The sequence below is a fragment of the Cherax quadricarinatus genome, chromosome 33, assembly GCF_038502225.1.
Source record: "Cherax quadricarinatus isolate ZL_2023a chromosome 33, ASM3850222v1, whole genome shotgun sequence".
In the NCBI taxonomy this organism is placed as follows: domain Eukaryota; kingdom Metazoa; phylum Arthropoda; class Malacostraca; order Decapoda; family Parastacidae; genus Cherax; species Cherax quadricarinatus.
The window spans coordinates 32,829,145-32,847,133 of record NC_091324.1 but is presented as its reverse complement, the minus strand read 5'-3'; the positions used below and the strand labels follow the sequence as shown (position 1 = coordinate 32,847,133).

Sequence of the window (17,989 nt, the reverse complement as noted above, 5' to 3'; positions counted from 1 at the left end):
TTGGACACTCACCGTAAAGCCGTAGATCTACGGGACGGACCCTGAAAGGGTTAAGACTGCCTTGGTGGGAATCGGCCGGTGTGATAATAAAAATAATAATGAGTGTACTGTATGTGTATTTTAACCCTCTGTGATGTTTTAAATATATATTAAGTATGAGATGGGGAGCCAGAGCTACCTACATCTGACTTCCTACAAATAACTACTACTCACCTGTCGCCCTACATTAAGATTACAAATAATTTAAGATAATTAATGAGTGCACTGTGTATGCATTTTACTTTTTGTGTTTTTTAATGCCTAGTTCTATTACTAGCTTAATATAATTTAGTGTAAACTTGTTGTCTGGCATTTATATGCATTTACAAATGGAAAAAATGGCGTTCTGCTTTCCGGCGATAGCCTGGAACCTAATTCGCCGTATAAGTGGGGCCCTGCTGTACACCCACACACACACACACACACCTGGAGTTTACCTGGAGAGAGTTCCGGAGGTCAGCGCCCCCGCGGCCCGGTCTGTGACCAGGCCTCCTGGTGGATCAGAGCCTGATCAACCAGGCTGTTACTGTTGGCTGCACGCAAACCAACGTACGAGCCACAGCCCGGCTGATCAGGAACTGACTTTAGGTGCTTGTCCAATGCCAGCTTGAAGACTGCCAGGGGTCTGTTGGTAATCCCCCTTATGTGTGCTGGGAGGCAGTTGAACAGTCTCGGGCCCCTGACACTTATTGTATGGTCTCTTAACGTGCTAGTGACACCCCTGCTTTTCATTGGGGGGATGGTGCATCGTCTCCCAAGTCTTTTGCTTTCGTAGTGAGTGATTTTCGTGTGCAAGTTCGGTACTAGTCCCTCTAGGATTTTCCAGGTGTATATAATCATGTATCTCTCCCTCCTGCATTCCAGGGAATACAGGTTTAGGAACCTCAAGCACTACCAGTAATTGAGGTGTTTTATCTCCGTTATGCGCGCCGTGAAAGTTCTCTGTACATTTTCTAGGTCGGCAATTTCACCTTCCTTGAAAGGTGCTGTTAGTGTGCAGCAATATTCCAGCCTAGATAGAACAAGTGACCTGAAGAGTGTCATCATGGGCTTGGCCTCCCTAGTTTTGAAGGTTCTCATTATCCATCCTGTCATTTTTCTAGCAGATGCGATTGATACAATGTTATGGTCCTTGAAGGTGAGATCCTCCGACATGATCACTCCCAGGTCTTTGATGTTGGTGTTTCGCTCCATTTTGTGGCCAGAATTTGTTTTGTACTCTGATGAAGATTTAATTTCCTCGTGTTTACCATATCTGAGTAATTGAAATTTCTCATCGTTGAACTTCATATTGTTTTCTGCAGCCCAGTGAAAGATTTGGTTGATGTCCGCCTGGAGCCTTACAGTGTCTGCAATGGAAGACACTGTCATGCAGATTCGGGTGTCATCTGCAAAGGAAGACATGGTGCTGTGGCTGACATCCTTGTCTATGTCGGATATGAGGATGAGGAACAAGATGGGAGCGAGTACTGTGCCTTGTGGAACAGAGCTTTTCACCGTAGCTGCCTCGGACTTTACTCTGTTGACGACTACTCTCTGTGTTCTGTTAGTGAGGAAATTATAGATCCATCGACCGACTTTTCCTGTTATTCCTTTAGCACGCATTTTGTGCGCTATTACGCCATGGTCACACTTGTCGAAGGCTATTGCAAAGTCTGTATATATTACATCTGCATTCTTTTTGTCTTCTAGTGCATTTAGGACCTTGTCGTAGTGATCCAATAGTTGAGACAGACAGGAGCGACCTGTTCTAAACCCATGTTGCCCTGGGTTGTGTAACTGATGGGTTTCTAGATGGGTGGTGATCTTGCTTCTTAGGACCCTTTCAAAGATTTTTATGATATGGGATGTTAGTGCTATTGATCTGTAGTTCTTTGCTGTTGCTTTACTGCCCCCTTTGTGCAGTGGGGCTATGTCTGTTGTTTTTAGTAACTGTGGGACGACCCCCGTGTCCATGCTCCCTCTCCATAGGATGGAAAAGGCTCGTGATAGGGGCTTCTTGCAGTTCTTGATGAACACAGAGTTCCATGAGTCTGGCCCTGGGGCAGAGTGCATGGGCATGTCATTTATCGCCTGTTCGAAGTCATTTGGCGTCAGGATAACATCGGATAGGCTTGTGTTAATCAAATTTTGTGGCTCTCTCATAAAAAATTCATTTTGATCTTCGACTCTCAGTCTGGTTAGCGGCTTGCTAAAAACTGAGTCATACTGGGACTTGAGTAGCTCACTCATTTCCTTGCTGTCATCTGTGTAGGACCCATCTTGTTTAAGTAGGGGCCCAATACTGGACGTTGTTCTCGATTTTGATTTGGCATAGGAGAAAAAATACTTTGGGTTTCTTTCGATTTCATTTATGGCTTTTAGTTCTTCCCGCGATTCCTGACTCCTAAAGGATTCTTTCAGCTTAAGTTCGATGCTTGCTATTTCTCTGACCAGTGTCTCCCTACGCATTTCAGATATATTGACCTCTTTTAGCCGCTCTGTTATTCTTTTCCGTCACCTGTAAAGGGAGCGCCTGTCTCTTTCTATTTTACATCTACTCCTCCTTTTTCTTAGAGGAATAAGCCTTGTGCATACATCGAGTGCCACCGAGTTAATCTGTTCTATGCATAAGTTGGGGTCTGTGTTGCTTAGTATATCTTCCCAGCTTATATCGGTTAGGGCTTGGTTTACTTGGTCCCACTTTATGTTTTTGTTATTGAAGTTGAATTTGGTGAATGCTCCCTCGTGACTAGTCTCATTATGTCGGTCTGGGGCTCCACGCATACATGTCTGAACCTCAATTATGTTGTGATCTGAGTATATTGTTTTTGATATGGTGACATTTCTTATCAGATCATCATTGTTAGTGAAGATGAGGTCTAGTGTATTCTCCAGTCTAGTAGGCTCTATTATTTGCTGGTTTAAATTGAATTTTGTGCAGAGATTTAAAAGCTTGTGTGAGTGTGAGTTTTCATCAGAGCTGCCTCCTGGTGTTATTACTGCAACAATATTTTTTTTTTTTTTTTTTTATTATCACACCGGCCGATTCCCACCAAGGCAGGGTGGCCCGAAAAAGAAAAACTTTCACCATCATTCACTCCATCACTGTCTTGCCAGAAGGGTGCTTTACACTACAGTTTTTAAACTGCAACATTAACACCCCTCCTTCAGAGTGCAGGCACTGTACTTCCCATCTCCAGGACTCAAGTCCGGCCTGCCGGTTTCCCTGAATCCCTTCATAAATGTTACTTTGCTCACACTCCAACAGCACGTCAAGTATTAAAAACCATTTGTCTCCATTCACTCCTATCAAACACGCTCAAGCATGCCTGCTGGAAGTCCAAGCCCCTCGCACACAAAACCTCCTTTACCCCCTCCCTCCAACCCTTCCTAGGCCGACCCCTACCCCGCCTTCCTTCCACTACAGACTGATACACTCTTGAAGTCATTCTGTTTCGCTCCATTCTCTCTACATGTCCGAACCACCTCAACAACCCTTCCTCAGCCCTCTGGACAACAGTTTTGGTAATCCCGCACCTCCTCCTAACTTCCAAACTACGAATTCTCTGCATTATATTCACACCACACATTGCCCTCAGACATGACATCTCCACTGCCTCCAGCCTTCTCCTCGCTGCAACATTCATCACCCACGCTTCACACCCATATAAGAGCGTTGGTAAAACTATACTCTCATACATTCCCCTCTTTGCCTCCAAGGACAAAGTTCTTTGTCTCCACAGACTCCTAAGTGCACCACTCACTCTTTTTCCCTCATCAATTCTATGATTCACCTCATCTTTCATAGACCCATCCGCTGACACGTCCACTCCCAAATATCTGAATACGTTCACCTCCTCCATACTCTCTCCCTCCAATCTGATATTCAATCTTTCATCACCTAATCTTTTTGTTATCCTCATAACCTTACTCTTTCCTGTATTCACCTTTAATTTTCTTCTTTTGCACACCCTACCAAATTCATCCACCAATCTCTGCAACTTCTCTTCAGAATCTCCCAAGAGCACAGTGTCATCAGCAAAGAGCAGCTGTGACAACTCCCACTTTGTGTGTGATTCTTTATCTTTTAACTCCACGCCTCTTGCCAAGACCCTCGCATTTACTTCTCTTACAACCCCATCTATAAATATATTAAACAACCACGGTGACATCACACATCCCTGTCTAAGGCCTACTTTTACTGGGAAAAAATTTCCCTCTTTCCTACATACTCTAACTTGAGCCTCACTATCCTCGTAAAAACTCTTCACTGCTTTCAGTAACCTACCTCCTACACCATACACTTGCAACATCTGCCACATTGCCCCCCTATCCACCCTGTCATACGCCTTTTCCAAATCCATAAATGCCACAAAGACCTCTTTAGCCTTATCTAAATACTGTTCACTTATATGTTTCACTGTAAACACCTGGTCCACACACCCCCTACCTTTCCTAAAGCCTCCTTGTTCATCTGCTATCCTATTCTCCGTCTTACTCTTAATTCTTTCAATTATAACTCTACCATACACTTTACCAGGTACACTCAACAGACTTATCCCCCTATAATTTTTGCACTCTCTTTTATCCCCTTTGCCTTTATACAAAGGAACTATGCATGCTCTCTGCCAATCCCTAGGTACCTTACCCTCTTCCATACATTTATTAAACAATTGCACCAACCACTCCAAAACTATATCCCCACCTGCTTTTAACATTTCTATCTTTATCCCATCAATCCCGGCTGCCTTACCCCCTTTCATTTTACCTACTGCCTCACGAACTTCCCCCACACTCACAACTGGCTCTTCCTCACTCCTACAAGATGTTATTCCTCCTTGCCCTATACACGAAATCACAGCTTCCCTATCTTCATCAACATTTAACAATTCCTCAAAATATTCCTTCCATCTTCCCAATACCTCTAACTCTCCATTTAATAACTCTCCTCTCCTATTTTTAACTGACAAATCCATTTGTTCTCTAGGCTTTCTTAACTTGTTAATCTCACTCCAAAACTTTTTCTTATTTTCAACAAAATTTGTTGATAACATCTCACCCACTCTCTCATTTGCTCTCTTTTTACATTGCTTCACCACTCTCTTAACCTCTCTCTTTTTCTCCATATACTCTTCCCTCCTTGCATCACTTCTACTTTGTAAAAACTTCTCATATGCTAACTTTTTCTCCCTTACTACTCTCTTTACATCATCATTCCACCAATCGCTCCTCTTCCCTCCTGCACCCACTTTCCTGTAACCACAAACTTCTGCTGAACACTCTAACACTACATTTTTAAACCTACCCCATACCTCTTCGACCCCATTGCCTATGCTCTCATTAGCCCATCTATCCTCCAACAATATTATTTGCTATATTCCTCCATTTTAGGTGCCTTAAGTTGAAATCCCCCAGGAGCAAGATGTTGGGTGCAGGAGCTGGAAGATTTTCCAGACAGTGGTCAATTTTTAACAGTTGTTCCTGGAATTGCTGGGATGTTGCATCCGGAGGCTTGTGGACTACCACAATGACTAGGTTTTGGTTCTCGACCTTTACTGCTAAAACTTCCACTATATCATTTGAGGCATTAAGCAGTTCTGTGCAAACAAGTGACTCTGCAATGTACAGGCCAACCCCCCCCCCCCCTTTTGCCTGTTCACTCTGTCACATCTGTATAGGTTGTAACCTGGGATCCATATTTCGTTGTCCAAGTGATCCTTTATGTGGGTCTCAGTGAAAGCCGCGAACATTGCCTTTGCCTCTGCAAGCAGTCCACGGATGAAAGGTATTTTGTTGTTTGTTGCTGGCTTTAGACCCTGTATATTTGCAAAGAAGAATGTTATCGGGCTGGTGGTATTGTTGGTACTGGGGGGGGATTTTTTTTTCCGACATTAGTATCTGTATCTGTTGGTTTGGAGTGGAGGCCATCGACTGTGGTTCCACTCCAGGAATGACTGGATTTGGTCTACGATTTCTGCCATTTCCTGCCAGTTTTTTTTCCTTCCTGGCACTAAAAAACCTCTCCCTCTTGAGTGGCTGTGGCTACCCAGGTTTTCCCATGGCCTGGATGTTTTGTATCTTTTTGTCCCCTTTAGATGGTATGCCTGGCAATTTAAGTTATAGCACAGTCTTTCCTGTACTGAAGAGGTACACAATTCAGGGTGAAAAAGCTGACAGGAAGGGAGTTTGCATTTTCCTGTTGTCATATGGGCATGGCATTTTCTAGGGTGGTCATAGTTGCACGTCCCATCTGTTTTTCCAGATTTCCCATGCCAGCAGATACCAAGTGCATAGTATGCGCACAGGCTTGGTTTCCGTTTGCCTTGGGTTTCTGTGACTGTATTCCCTGTTGGTGCATGTTTCCCTGTCTTTCTTCTATCCTCCCTAGCACCAACAGTGGAGCTCCCACCAGTTGTTTTTGGTAATATATCCTCACTATTGCTAGTGGAGTCCTCTTGTTTGCTATTTCCTGCGGTATTTCTAGTTTGCAATATTGGTTTTATCTTATCTTTGACTACACTTGTTTCCCTACTATGGCTCCTGTCCCCTATGAGGTCATTTATATGTATTCTTTCCTGCGTATAATTCCCGACTACCTGGACAAAATCTCCAGCTTCACCATTACTGTCTCCCAGGACAGCACCTCTATCATGTGGGAGTTCGATACGTGGATCAGGGTAGAAATACTCACGTAGGCTGTTTTACTTATAATTGCTGTTATGTGGAGAGAGACCGTGCCGTTACCTATCTCCTTGCTCACTCTAGTAATACTGGCTCGCCGGCTGCCCAGTACCCAGTGGGTCTTTGAATACTGCTGAGGTCAGCACAATATGAAAGACCGTGACTCAAGAGACGGTTGATCGTTGAGTCAGACGGTACTGGTAACTGGTTACTACTACTGAGACTGGTAACTGGTTACTACTACTGAGAGCTCGGCGACGCTAACGTATGTCGTCCCGACATACAACTAATACAAACTAGAGATGGTAGGTATACGGCTTGGGCTGATTCTATACAATGTCAAAGTACACAACATTAAACATTAAAAATACATAAGTAGAACAATGGAATGAAAGCTTACGTAACTGAAACTGTAATGCAATACAAGGTATACGATAGCACAACTTAAAACTCAACAATTGAACAACGAACTCTACGTTGAGAATACAAGTGATAAAAAAAAAAATTTTGATCGATCGATCTGTATTCGTGTGATCTACGGATTCTGAGGAAGGAATATATACAAAGAAAGAGTGTTTAACAGAAAGGCAGATTCGGTGCACGCAAATCTAGACTGTTAACTCTCAGAATGCGGAGAGAACATGAACACAAAAAAAAAATTCTTGAATACTGATAAGTTGATACTAGTACCTAAGAAGGATGGTACTTGGCGTCCAGTAATTGACTTTAGGAAGTTAAACGCAAAAACCATTCCAGATCGCTTTCCACTCCCTGTACTGGGTGATCTTTTACGTAATATTGGAGATAACAAAGTCTTTTCAACCCTAGATTTGTTACAAGGGTTTTGGCAAGTCCCTCTTCACGAGGACAGCCAAGAACTAACTGCATTCTCCACTCCTACAGGTCATTATCACTACCTCCGAATGGCATTTGGATTACGATCTTCCCCTATCACGTTCTCAAGGCTCATGACTAATATCTTTAGAGGTCTCATAGGTAATGCACTTATGGTGTACTTAGATGACGTAATCGTCATGTCTAAAGACGTGGATACAGTACCATTCAGCCCGGACATTTTATGTTCCCATCTGTTGTAGAAAGCTTCCAGGTTTTCTATGAAAGCAGCTTTGATGTTATCCTCTTTTAATACCTTTGTGATTTTAGTCCACAGATTTATCTCATTTGGGCATACCCAAAAACACTTCCCTGTTTTAATACTGCTTGTAGCTAGTTCTTGGATATCTGCACAAGGGGCGTGACACCAATTTCCACAGAAATGACAATTTATGCATGTGGAAGCCCGTTTGTTTGATTGACCACAGACTACACACAGCTTCATAATGATTTGAATGGTTGATTTACTGCAATTCTACTAGCAACCTCTTGAATATTCTATTAATAACCTGCTAGGTGGTGCACAACGAAACCGTTGGCTTTATCAATACAAATTCTAGGACATAACTTGAAGACAGTAGAACTATTTACAGAAGATGAGGTAATCAGTCCCTCAACCTAGGAGTAGGTGCGAAGAGCAACATAGTCGACTACGGTGCTCTTCGCACCTACTCCTAGGTTGAGGGACTGATTACCTCATCTGTATATAGTTCTACTGTCTCAAGTTATGTCCTAGAATTTGTATTGATAAAGCCACTGGATGGCGAAACGTCTACAATAAAGATACCCAGATGTTGCACATGTGTCTTAATTTCATCTTGTCGGTATTGTATACCATTCTTACACAACAGCATATTGTGTAAGACTCCCACCCATTATTATTATAATAAAAAAGAAGCACTAAACCACAAGGGCTATACAGCGCTGCAGACTGTCACCCAGTGTTGGTGTGTATTGTATTTGTTCAGTTGTGTTTTAATTAACCTCTTATGATACATGCAATATATTTCTTCTTATGTCAATATAATAGTGATGTTCTTAATAAAATGTACAAAAAATATACAGTTTCTGTTAAGTTATTGGGAAAATGCCTCAAATGTTCTATGTCAATGTTTGTTGTGAATTAAATGAGGAAGAATTCCAGGAATTTATGAAATAATATTGGTTGACTTATAATAAACCAGTTTTTAAGCTTAACAAGCACACTGAGTAGCTATAGTTGTAAGTTATTATTGCCTAAGCATGTACTATTTTTTAGAATAATGAAAATATTTATTAATGTCGTCTGTGGTCTTCTATTTGACTTTTCTGAAGTCTGTCGAAGACAGTTGTGAGCAGCAGCAGTGTAAACAACAACATGGACGACACAACACTCACTACATCTCTTATCTCGGAATTTTCCTCCATTTTTATTATCGTGGAATAACTACCACTGCAGAACTGACCTATGAGGTAAGTAGAATGTTGAGATATTGTGGGAATTTTGATCATGGGGAGTGCTAAACCCGTAGGATTATACAGCGTCTGTGGGGAGGGGGATGGAAGGTATGCAAGCTTAATTTAGGGAATTGAAGCACAGATCCAGTTGCCTGGATCAAGAGCCTCTCACCAGCGTCAAGGAAGCTTCAAGGGTCACACCTTGAGTCTCCTCAATGATGGAACAAATAAGATAAAATCCCCTGAAGGAAGGTTCCTTGATGCTGGTGAGGGGCTCTTGATCCAGGGAATTAGATCTGTGCTTCAGTTCCCTGAATTAAACTTGCATACCTTCCATCCCCCTCCCCCCACAGGTGCTGCATAATCCTATGGGTTTAGCGCTTCCCCATGATTATAATAATAATAAGGTAAGATAATTTAAGACAAGAACATTAGTAAGTTTATTTAGGCAGAGGTACACATTAGTACAGTTATCATACATAGTATAAATTACATTGGATAAACCTCAAAGAAAGGTCAGTGACTTATTTCCAGTGGTTGTTGCAACACTGACATAAACCTGATTCATTCTCATTATGACCCACATAACACTTTATTACCACACTATTACTTATTTATTACCGAATAGTGAAAAGTGGAGATACACAAGAAAATGAAACTTGTCTCTTGCTTACCTAGGTAAGTAAGTTTATATAGGCACAGGTACATATAATATCTTTATTTCTACCAGTACGTGTACAAGGTATACAGACCATAGCTGACATCAGTGACTGTTGCGAATAAGAAATTTTTTAAAGAACTTCAGAGTGTGGCCTGTTACCATTTATTTCTTATGCAACAAGATTTTTGGATCCGAGTTATTTAAAGGTATTTTAGAGTCTAGGGGAAATAATTTCAACTAGGAAACTCCATAGAATAATATTCAAATTTATTAAAGTATTTAAATACAATACTTTATCTTCTCTTTGTAGTTAATGTAACTTAATACTTTGTACAATAAATTTACCATATACATTTAGTTCAAAATCATGGAAATGTCACATTAATAAGGAAGTTTAATTATTCTTCCTGTAATTAAGTCTTAATTAACATTTACGTCTTTGTCTTAACAAGACTGTAAACTCAAAATACAAAAGGTACAAGATTTAACAAGACCTTTGAATCTGGCCGTAAAGTATCTCTATGGATTACTGAACTGACCAAGAATATAAATATCAAGAGAATCTTTCAGAGCAATGAGGAACAAACTGAGTCAGCTCTAGAGTCCAATTCTCAAAACCATTCAAACTGTACACCGTAAGAGCCAATATACGATCAGTTGTCAGGGCTAGAGCTGGGAGCAGACTGACTACTTGCCAGTCTGTTGACGTGTCGTCAGGTTGGATCAGCTGACCCAAACGTCAGCCAGCCGGACATAAACAATTGAACAATTCACTGGATGGTTCCGAGACTTAAACTCTATATACACAAGAAATCCTTCCTAACAATAATAATAAAATAATAGTGATAATAACAAAATAGTGATAATAACAAAATAGCGATAATACCATGGTATTTTTCATATATTTTTTTTTTTTTTATTATCACACCGGCCGATTCCCACCAAGGCAGGGTGGCCCGAAAAAGAAAAACTTTCACCATCATTCACTCCATCACTGTCTTGCCAGAAGGGTGCTTTACACTACAGTTTTTAAACTGCAACATTAACACCCCTCCTTCAGAGTGCAGGCACTGTACTTCCCATCTCCAGGACTCAAGTCCGGCCTGCCGGTTTCCCTGAATCCCTTCATAAATGTTACTTTGCTCACACTCCAACAGCACGTCAAGTATTAAAAACCATTTGTCTCCATTCACTCCTATCAAACACGCTCACGCATGCCTGCTGGAAGTCCAAGCCCCTCGCACACAAAACCTCCTTTACCCCCTCCCTCCAACCCTTCCTAGGCCGACCCCTACCCCGCCTTCCTTCCACTACAGACTGATACACTCTTGAAGTCATTCTGTTTCGCTCCATTCTCTCTACATGTCCGAACCACCTCAACAACCCTTCCTCAGCCCTCTGGACAACAGTTTTGGTAATCCCGCACCTCCTCCTAACTTCCAAATTACGAATTCTCTGCATTATATTCACACCACACATTGCCCTCAGACATGACATCTCCACTGCCTCCACCCTTCTCCTCGCTGCAACATTCATCACCCATGCTTCACACCCATGTAAGAGCGTTGGTAAAACTATACTCTCATACATTCCCCTCTTTGCCTCCAAGGACAAAGTTCTTTGTCTCCACAGACTCCTAAGTGCACCACTCACCCTTTTCCCCTCATCAATTCTATGATTCACCTCATCTTTCATAGACCCATCCGCTGACATGTCCACTCCCAAATATCTGAATACATTCACCTCCTCCATACTCTCTCCCTCCAATCTGATATCCAATCTTTCATCACCTAATCTTTTTGTTATCCTCATAACCTTACTCTTTCCTGTATTCACTTTTAATTTTCTTCTTTTGCATACCCTACCAAATTCATCCACCAATCTCAGCAACTTCTCTTCAGAATCTCCCAAGAGCACAGTGTCAACAGCAAAGAGCAACTGTGACAACTCCCACTTTGTGTGTGATTCTTTATCTTTTAACTCCTCGCCTCTTGCCAAGACCCTCGCATTTACTTCTCTTACAACCCCATCTATAAATATATTAAACAACCACGGTGACATCACACATCCTTGTCTAAGGCCTACTTTTACTGGGAAATAATTTCCCTCTTTCCTACATACTCTAACTTGAGCCTCACTATCCTCGTAAAAACTCTTCACTGCTTTCAGTTATCCATTAAAGATAAGGTGGTTTTGAAGCCACTGTCGGATGCCATGAACTCAGTCTCATGAAGCAGGAGAATATGCTTTATTATTATGCTAATATCAACACTACAGCTTATTTGCCTATCACAATTGATCTAATATGACATAAGAAACAATATAAATAACATAAAACATGTTAAATACTCCAGAATAAATAATATTTGGAATAACACTGAGCAGTTTGCCGGAGGTATGAAGAGGATATGGTATACAAACACCATTCTCCTATCCCTGTCTTGGTGGCTTATATTAGGCCCTAAAATTTGGAACACCCTACCTGAAAATTCTAAAACTGCAGACACATTCATCACCTTCAAAACTACCATCAGAAAACATCTTATCTCCCTGATACACCCTGTCAACTAATTACACGAATACCACCTGGTGGTTAACACTTACACTCACTCACCCATTTGACCATAAACAGAAATATCAATCTCAATCTCAAAATAATGAATCTTAACTAGTCATAAGTTGGCCTGTGATACTCCAATACTGAAACTATGTATAGTGCCAAAACAAAAGCATTCACATTGCTAAACTCACAAACTAGTATTTAGTCACTTAGCCATAATACCAACTTACCTCATAATTTTGTAATATTTTAAACCTAAGATTTAATTTAAGTCTGCCTGAAATGCCTAGCCATGCTAGGTGTTCTAGTGGTACACTCTGTAATTATTATTTTACTACATGTAAACCACAATAACCAAATTCTGTAAACTCAGCATTGTAATCCTTATAGAGAATAAATTTTGAATTGAATTGAATTTGAATTGAATTGAATTGAATAGAGAAAACGGAGTGTAGCACAGGGCTAACTGTGATATACACTTGTACTGCATTTGTGTAGAGAACCTAGGATAACCCAAAAAAAGTCAACGTGGCTTATTTTTAGTACCTGGCTTGGGTTAGCCATATATGATTTTTGGTAAATATTCGATTCCCAGTCAGGGTAGAAACATTAGGCGTGTTTTTTTTACACCTGTTGTCTATGTTTACCCATCAGTAAATGGGTACCTGGGTGTTAGCTGACTAGTGTGGGTGTTATCCTGGGACACTGACCTAATTTTCTTGAAATACCCTGCATAACAAGCGGCTTTCTATATAGTAGTATGTCACTGTATACCTTATACCTTATACATGTGCGTGTAGTAAATGAAGATATTATTATTATTATTATATTATAATTTTCTCAGTTGTTTGTTGGGTTATCTTATTCAAACTTGGGCAATGTATGATGGAAAGATACTTCTTAACATACACCAAAAATGAAAGAAATCAGACCATAAATAGTGGAGTTCACTTCTCAGCCATTAGGGGCCGCTTAGCAGTATATTTTTGTATGGTTGTTATGGTTATATTTTCATTTTTTCAGTCTCATTTGATAGAATGAAAGATATATTACAGAAATAGATATGATTTTGACTGCTTTCATGACGAGGAGTACCTTGAAATTGCGCTCACAATAGCGAAAATGTTATGTTCTTTAGCGAAGCTCAAGAGTAAACAAATGACGTCACCGTCCAATACCTGTCCGCCTGCCAGTCCAAATTCCAGTACGGAGTCAAGAATGGATTGACATTATTTATACAATTGTTACAATAATGCAGCAGTCTGCATAACAGTAAATCTTTTTTTTTTTTTTTTTTTGTGAATAAAAATTCCAAATGGTAAGCAAGAGTAATATAAGAGGGGCCTGGAGCCATGACTAATGAACAGTGAAAATGTTATTTTAGTGCCAGAAATGTCTGCATTGTTTATTCTGGACCCTATTTTGAAATTGGCATCTGTTGAAATTTGTGTGAAATTGGCCAAATTGCCAATTTCTGACCACTTTATTGGGTAGTTGAAATAAGTGAATGGGTGGTTTCTTGTACTCAGTCGACAGACTAGAAATAAATAAGTTTATTCAGGTATACACAAATACAGTTACATAGATTATTATACATAGCAGTGTATGTATAGAGAACCTAGGATAACCCAGAAAAGTCAGACAAAGTGACTTATTTCCAGTACCTGGCTTGGGCATGCCATATATGATTTTTGGTAAATTTTTTTTTTCTCTGTTTTTTGTTGGGATATCTCATTGAAACTTGGGCAATATATGATGGAAAGATGCTTCTTAACGTACAACAAAAATAAAAAAGACGGATGATAAATAAAGGAGTTAACTTCTCAGCTATTAGCCGCCTCTTTGCAGTATATTTTCGTATGGTTTTTATGGTTGTATTCTCATTTTTTTTGGACTCATTTGATAGAATGGAAGATATATTACAGAAATAGACATGATTTTGATTGCTTTCATGACGAAAAGTACCTTGAAATTGAGCTCAAAGTAGCAGAAATGTTCGAATTTTGCTGATGTTCAATGAACTGTGTAAGTCAAGATGGTTAATTTTATTAAGTGTATTCGAACCTAACCACTCTGTTATTCGGCAAACTCAGTAATCCAGCACACTACAGGTCCCAATGATGCTGGATTTGTGATGGAGGACCTGTAGTAGAATATTCAAGGGGTTACTAGTAGAATTACAGTAAATCAACCATTGAAATCACATGAAATTCTGTGTAGTCTGCAGTAAATCAAACACTTTCCAACACACATTACATGCCACCTTTGTGAAAATTGGTGCCACGCCCCTTGTGCAGATATCCAAGAATTATCTACAAGTAGTATTAAATCAGGGAAGTGTTTGGGTATGCCCAAATGAGATCAATCTGTGGACTAAAATCACATTGTTATTAAAAGAGGATGACATCAAAGCAGCCTTCATAGAAAACCTGGAAGCATTCTGTAACAGATGGGAAAATAAAAAGTCTGGACTGGATGGTATTGCCCTTGGTGCTGGCTATGTAGTCAGAAACTGTAAGGCTGGAGGAGCTGCCCTGGTAGACAGTAAATGTGGGGCTGGAAGTGCTGTCCTGGTAGACAGTAATGGTGAGGCTGGAGGTGCTGTCCTGGTAGACAGTAACTGTAGGGCTGGAAGTGCTGTCCAGGTAGACAGTAAATGTACGCATGAGGGAATGCACATAAATGGCCTCAAGGGAGACAGCTGTAGTGGGGAAACAAGTGTAGTCAAGGACAAGATAAAACCAATATTACAAATTAGTAATACCACAGGAGATAGCAAACAAGGGGACTCCACTAGCAGTAGTGAGGATATATTACCAGAAACAATTGGTGAGAGCTCCATTGTTAGTACTAGTGAGGATAGGAATGAGACAGGTAATACAGGGAATACAGTCACAAAAACCCAAGGCAAATGGAAACTAAGCCTGTGCACATACTATGCACTTGGTATCTGCAGGCATGGGAAATCTGGAAAAACAGATGGGACGTGCAACTTTGACCACCCTAGAAAATGCCATGCCCATATGACAACAGGAAAATGCAAACTCTCTTCCTGTAAGTTTTTCACCCTGAAATGTGTCTCTCTTCAGTACAGGAAAGACTGCTATAACTTAAATTGCCAGGCACACCATCTAAAGGGGATAAAAAGATACACAACATCCAGGCCATGGGAAAACCTGGGTAGCCAAAACCACTCAAGAGGGAGAGGTTTTTTAGTGCCAGGAAAGGAAAAAAAATTGGCAGGAAATGGCGGAAATCGTATGCCAAATCCAGTCATTTCTGGAGTGGAACCACAGTCGATGGCCTCCACTCCAAACCAACAGGTACAGATACTAGTGCCAGAAAAAAAAGTACCCCTCCAGTACCACCAATAAAACCAGTCCGATGACATTCTTCTTTGCAAATATACAAGGTCTAAACCCAGCAATGAACAACAAAACACCTTTCATTCATGAACTGCTTGCAGAGGCAAATGCAATGTTCACGGCTTTCACAGAGACCCTCATAAAGGATCACTTGGACAAAGAAATATGGATCCCAGGAAACAACCTATACAGATTCGACAGAGTGAACAGGCAAAGGGGGGGGGGGAGTTGGCCTATATATCGCAGAGTCACTTATTTTCACAGAACTGCCTAATGCTTCTAATGATGTAGTGGAAGTTTTAGCAGTAAAGCTCGAGAACCAAAACCTAGTCATTGTGGTAGTCTACAAGCCTCCGGATGCAACGTCCCAGCAATTCCAGGAACAGCTGCTGAAAATTGACCACTGTCTGGAAAATCTTCCAGCTCCTGCCCCCAACATCTTGCTCCTGGGGGATTTCAACTTGAGGCACCTAAAATGGAGGAATACAGCAAATAATGTTGTTGCAGTGATAACACCAGGAGGCAGCTCTGATGAGAACTCACACACGAGCTTTTAAATCTCTGCACAAAATTCAACTTAAACCAGCAAATAATAGAGCCTATTAGACTGGAGAATACACTAGACCTCATCTTCACTAACAGTGTTGATCTGATACGAAATGTCACCATATCAAAAACAATATACTCAGATAACAACATAATCGAGGTTCAGACATGAATGCGTGGAGCCCCAGACCGACAAAATGAGATTAGTCACAATGGAGCCTTCACCAAATTCATCTTCAGTAAAAAGAACATAAAGTGGGACCAAGTAAACCAAGTCCTAAACGATATAAGCTGGGAAGATAGACTAAGCAACACAGAGCCCAACTTTTGCCTGGAACAGATTAACTCTGTGGCACTCAATGTATGCTCAAGGCTTATTCCTTTAAGAAAAGGAGGAGTAGATGTAAAATAGAAAGAGACAGGTGCTCCCTTTACAGGGGACTGAAAAGAATAACAGAGTGGCTAAAAGAGGCCAATATATCTGAAATGCGTAGGGAGAAACTGGTCAGAGAAATAGCAAACATCGAACTTAAGCTAAAGGAATCTTATAGGATTCAGGAATCGTGGGAAAAACTAAAAGCCATAAATGAAATCGAAAGAAACCCAAAGTATTTCTTTTCTTATGCCAAATCAAAGTTGAGAACAATATCCAGTATTGGGCCCCTACTTAAACAAGATGGGTCCTACACAGATGACAGCAAGGAAATGAGTGAGCTACTCAAGTCCCAATATGACTCTGGTTTTAGCAAGCCGCTAACCAGACTGAGAGTCGAAGATCAAAATGAATTTGGTAAACACAAGCCTGTCTGATATTATCCTGACGCCAGTTGACTTCGAACAGGCGATAAATGACATGCCCATGCACTCTGCCCCAGGGCCAGACTCATGGAACTCCGTGTTCATCAAGAACTGCAAGAAGCCCCTATCACAAGCTTTACCATCCTATGGAGAGGGAGCATGGACACGGGGTCATCCCACAGTTACTAAAAACAACAGACATAGCCCCACACCACAAAGGGGGCAGTAAAGCTATAGCAAAGAAATACAGACTGATAGCACTAACATCCTAAGAAGCAAGATCGCCACCCATCTAGATACCCATCAGTTACACAACCCAGGGCAACATGGGTTTAGAGGAGGTCACTCCTGTCTGTCCCAACTACTGAATCACTATGACATGGTCCTAGATGCACTAGAAGGCAAAAAGAATGCAGATGTAATGTAGTATACAGACTTTGCAAAAGCCTTCAAAAGCCGCAAGGCACAATACTCGCTCCCATCTTGTTTCTCATCCTCATATCTGACATAGACAAGGATGTCAGCCACAGCACCGTGTCTTCCTTTGCAGATGACACCTGAATCTGCATGACAGTGTCTTCCATTGCAGACACTGCAAGGCTCCAGGCGGACATCAACCAAATCTTTCAGTGGGCTGCAGAAAACAATATGAAGTTCAATGATGAGAAATTTCAAATACTCTGATATGGTAAACAAGAGGAAATTTAAACTTCATTAGAGTTCAAAACAAATTCCAGCCACAAAATAGAGCGAAACACCAACGTCAAAGACCTGGGAGTGATCATGTCGGAGGATCTCACCTTCAAGGACCATAACATTGTATCAATCGCATCTGCTAGAAAAATGACAGGATGGATAAATGAGAACCTTCAAAACTTGGGATGCCAAGCCCATGATGACACTCTTCAGGTCGCTTGTTCTATCTAGGCTGGAATATTGCTGCACACTAACAGCACTTTTCAAGGCAGGTGAAATTGCTGACCTGGAAAATGTACAGAGAACCTTCATGGCGTGCATAACGGAGAT

The 17,989-nt window shown here is 41.0% G+C and overlaps 1 protein-coding gene and 1 long non-coding RNA gene across 5 annotated transcripts in view; both read left to right on the top strand.

Annotated features, from left to right (window-relative positions):
- LOC138853563 (uncharacterized) overlaps positions 1–17,989 on the top strand; it is a 118,884-nt gene that overhangs the window by 14,759 nt on the left and 86,136 nt on the right. The window lies entirely within an intron of this gene.
- Positions 8,306–17,989, top strand: part of LOC128694039 (zinc finger protein 271-like) — a 91,512-nt gene continuing 81,828 nt past the window's right edge. For 2 of the 4 annotated variants that reach the window (XM_070091029.1, XM_070091028.1), the window contains exon 1: positions 8,306–9,048. The gene's annotated coding sequence lies outside the window, so the exon portion shown is untranslated. The remainder of the gene's footprint in view (positions 9,049–17,989) is intronic. The other 2 variants (XM_070091027.1, XM_070091030.1) reach the window with 2 other exon arrangements.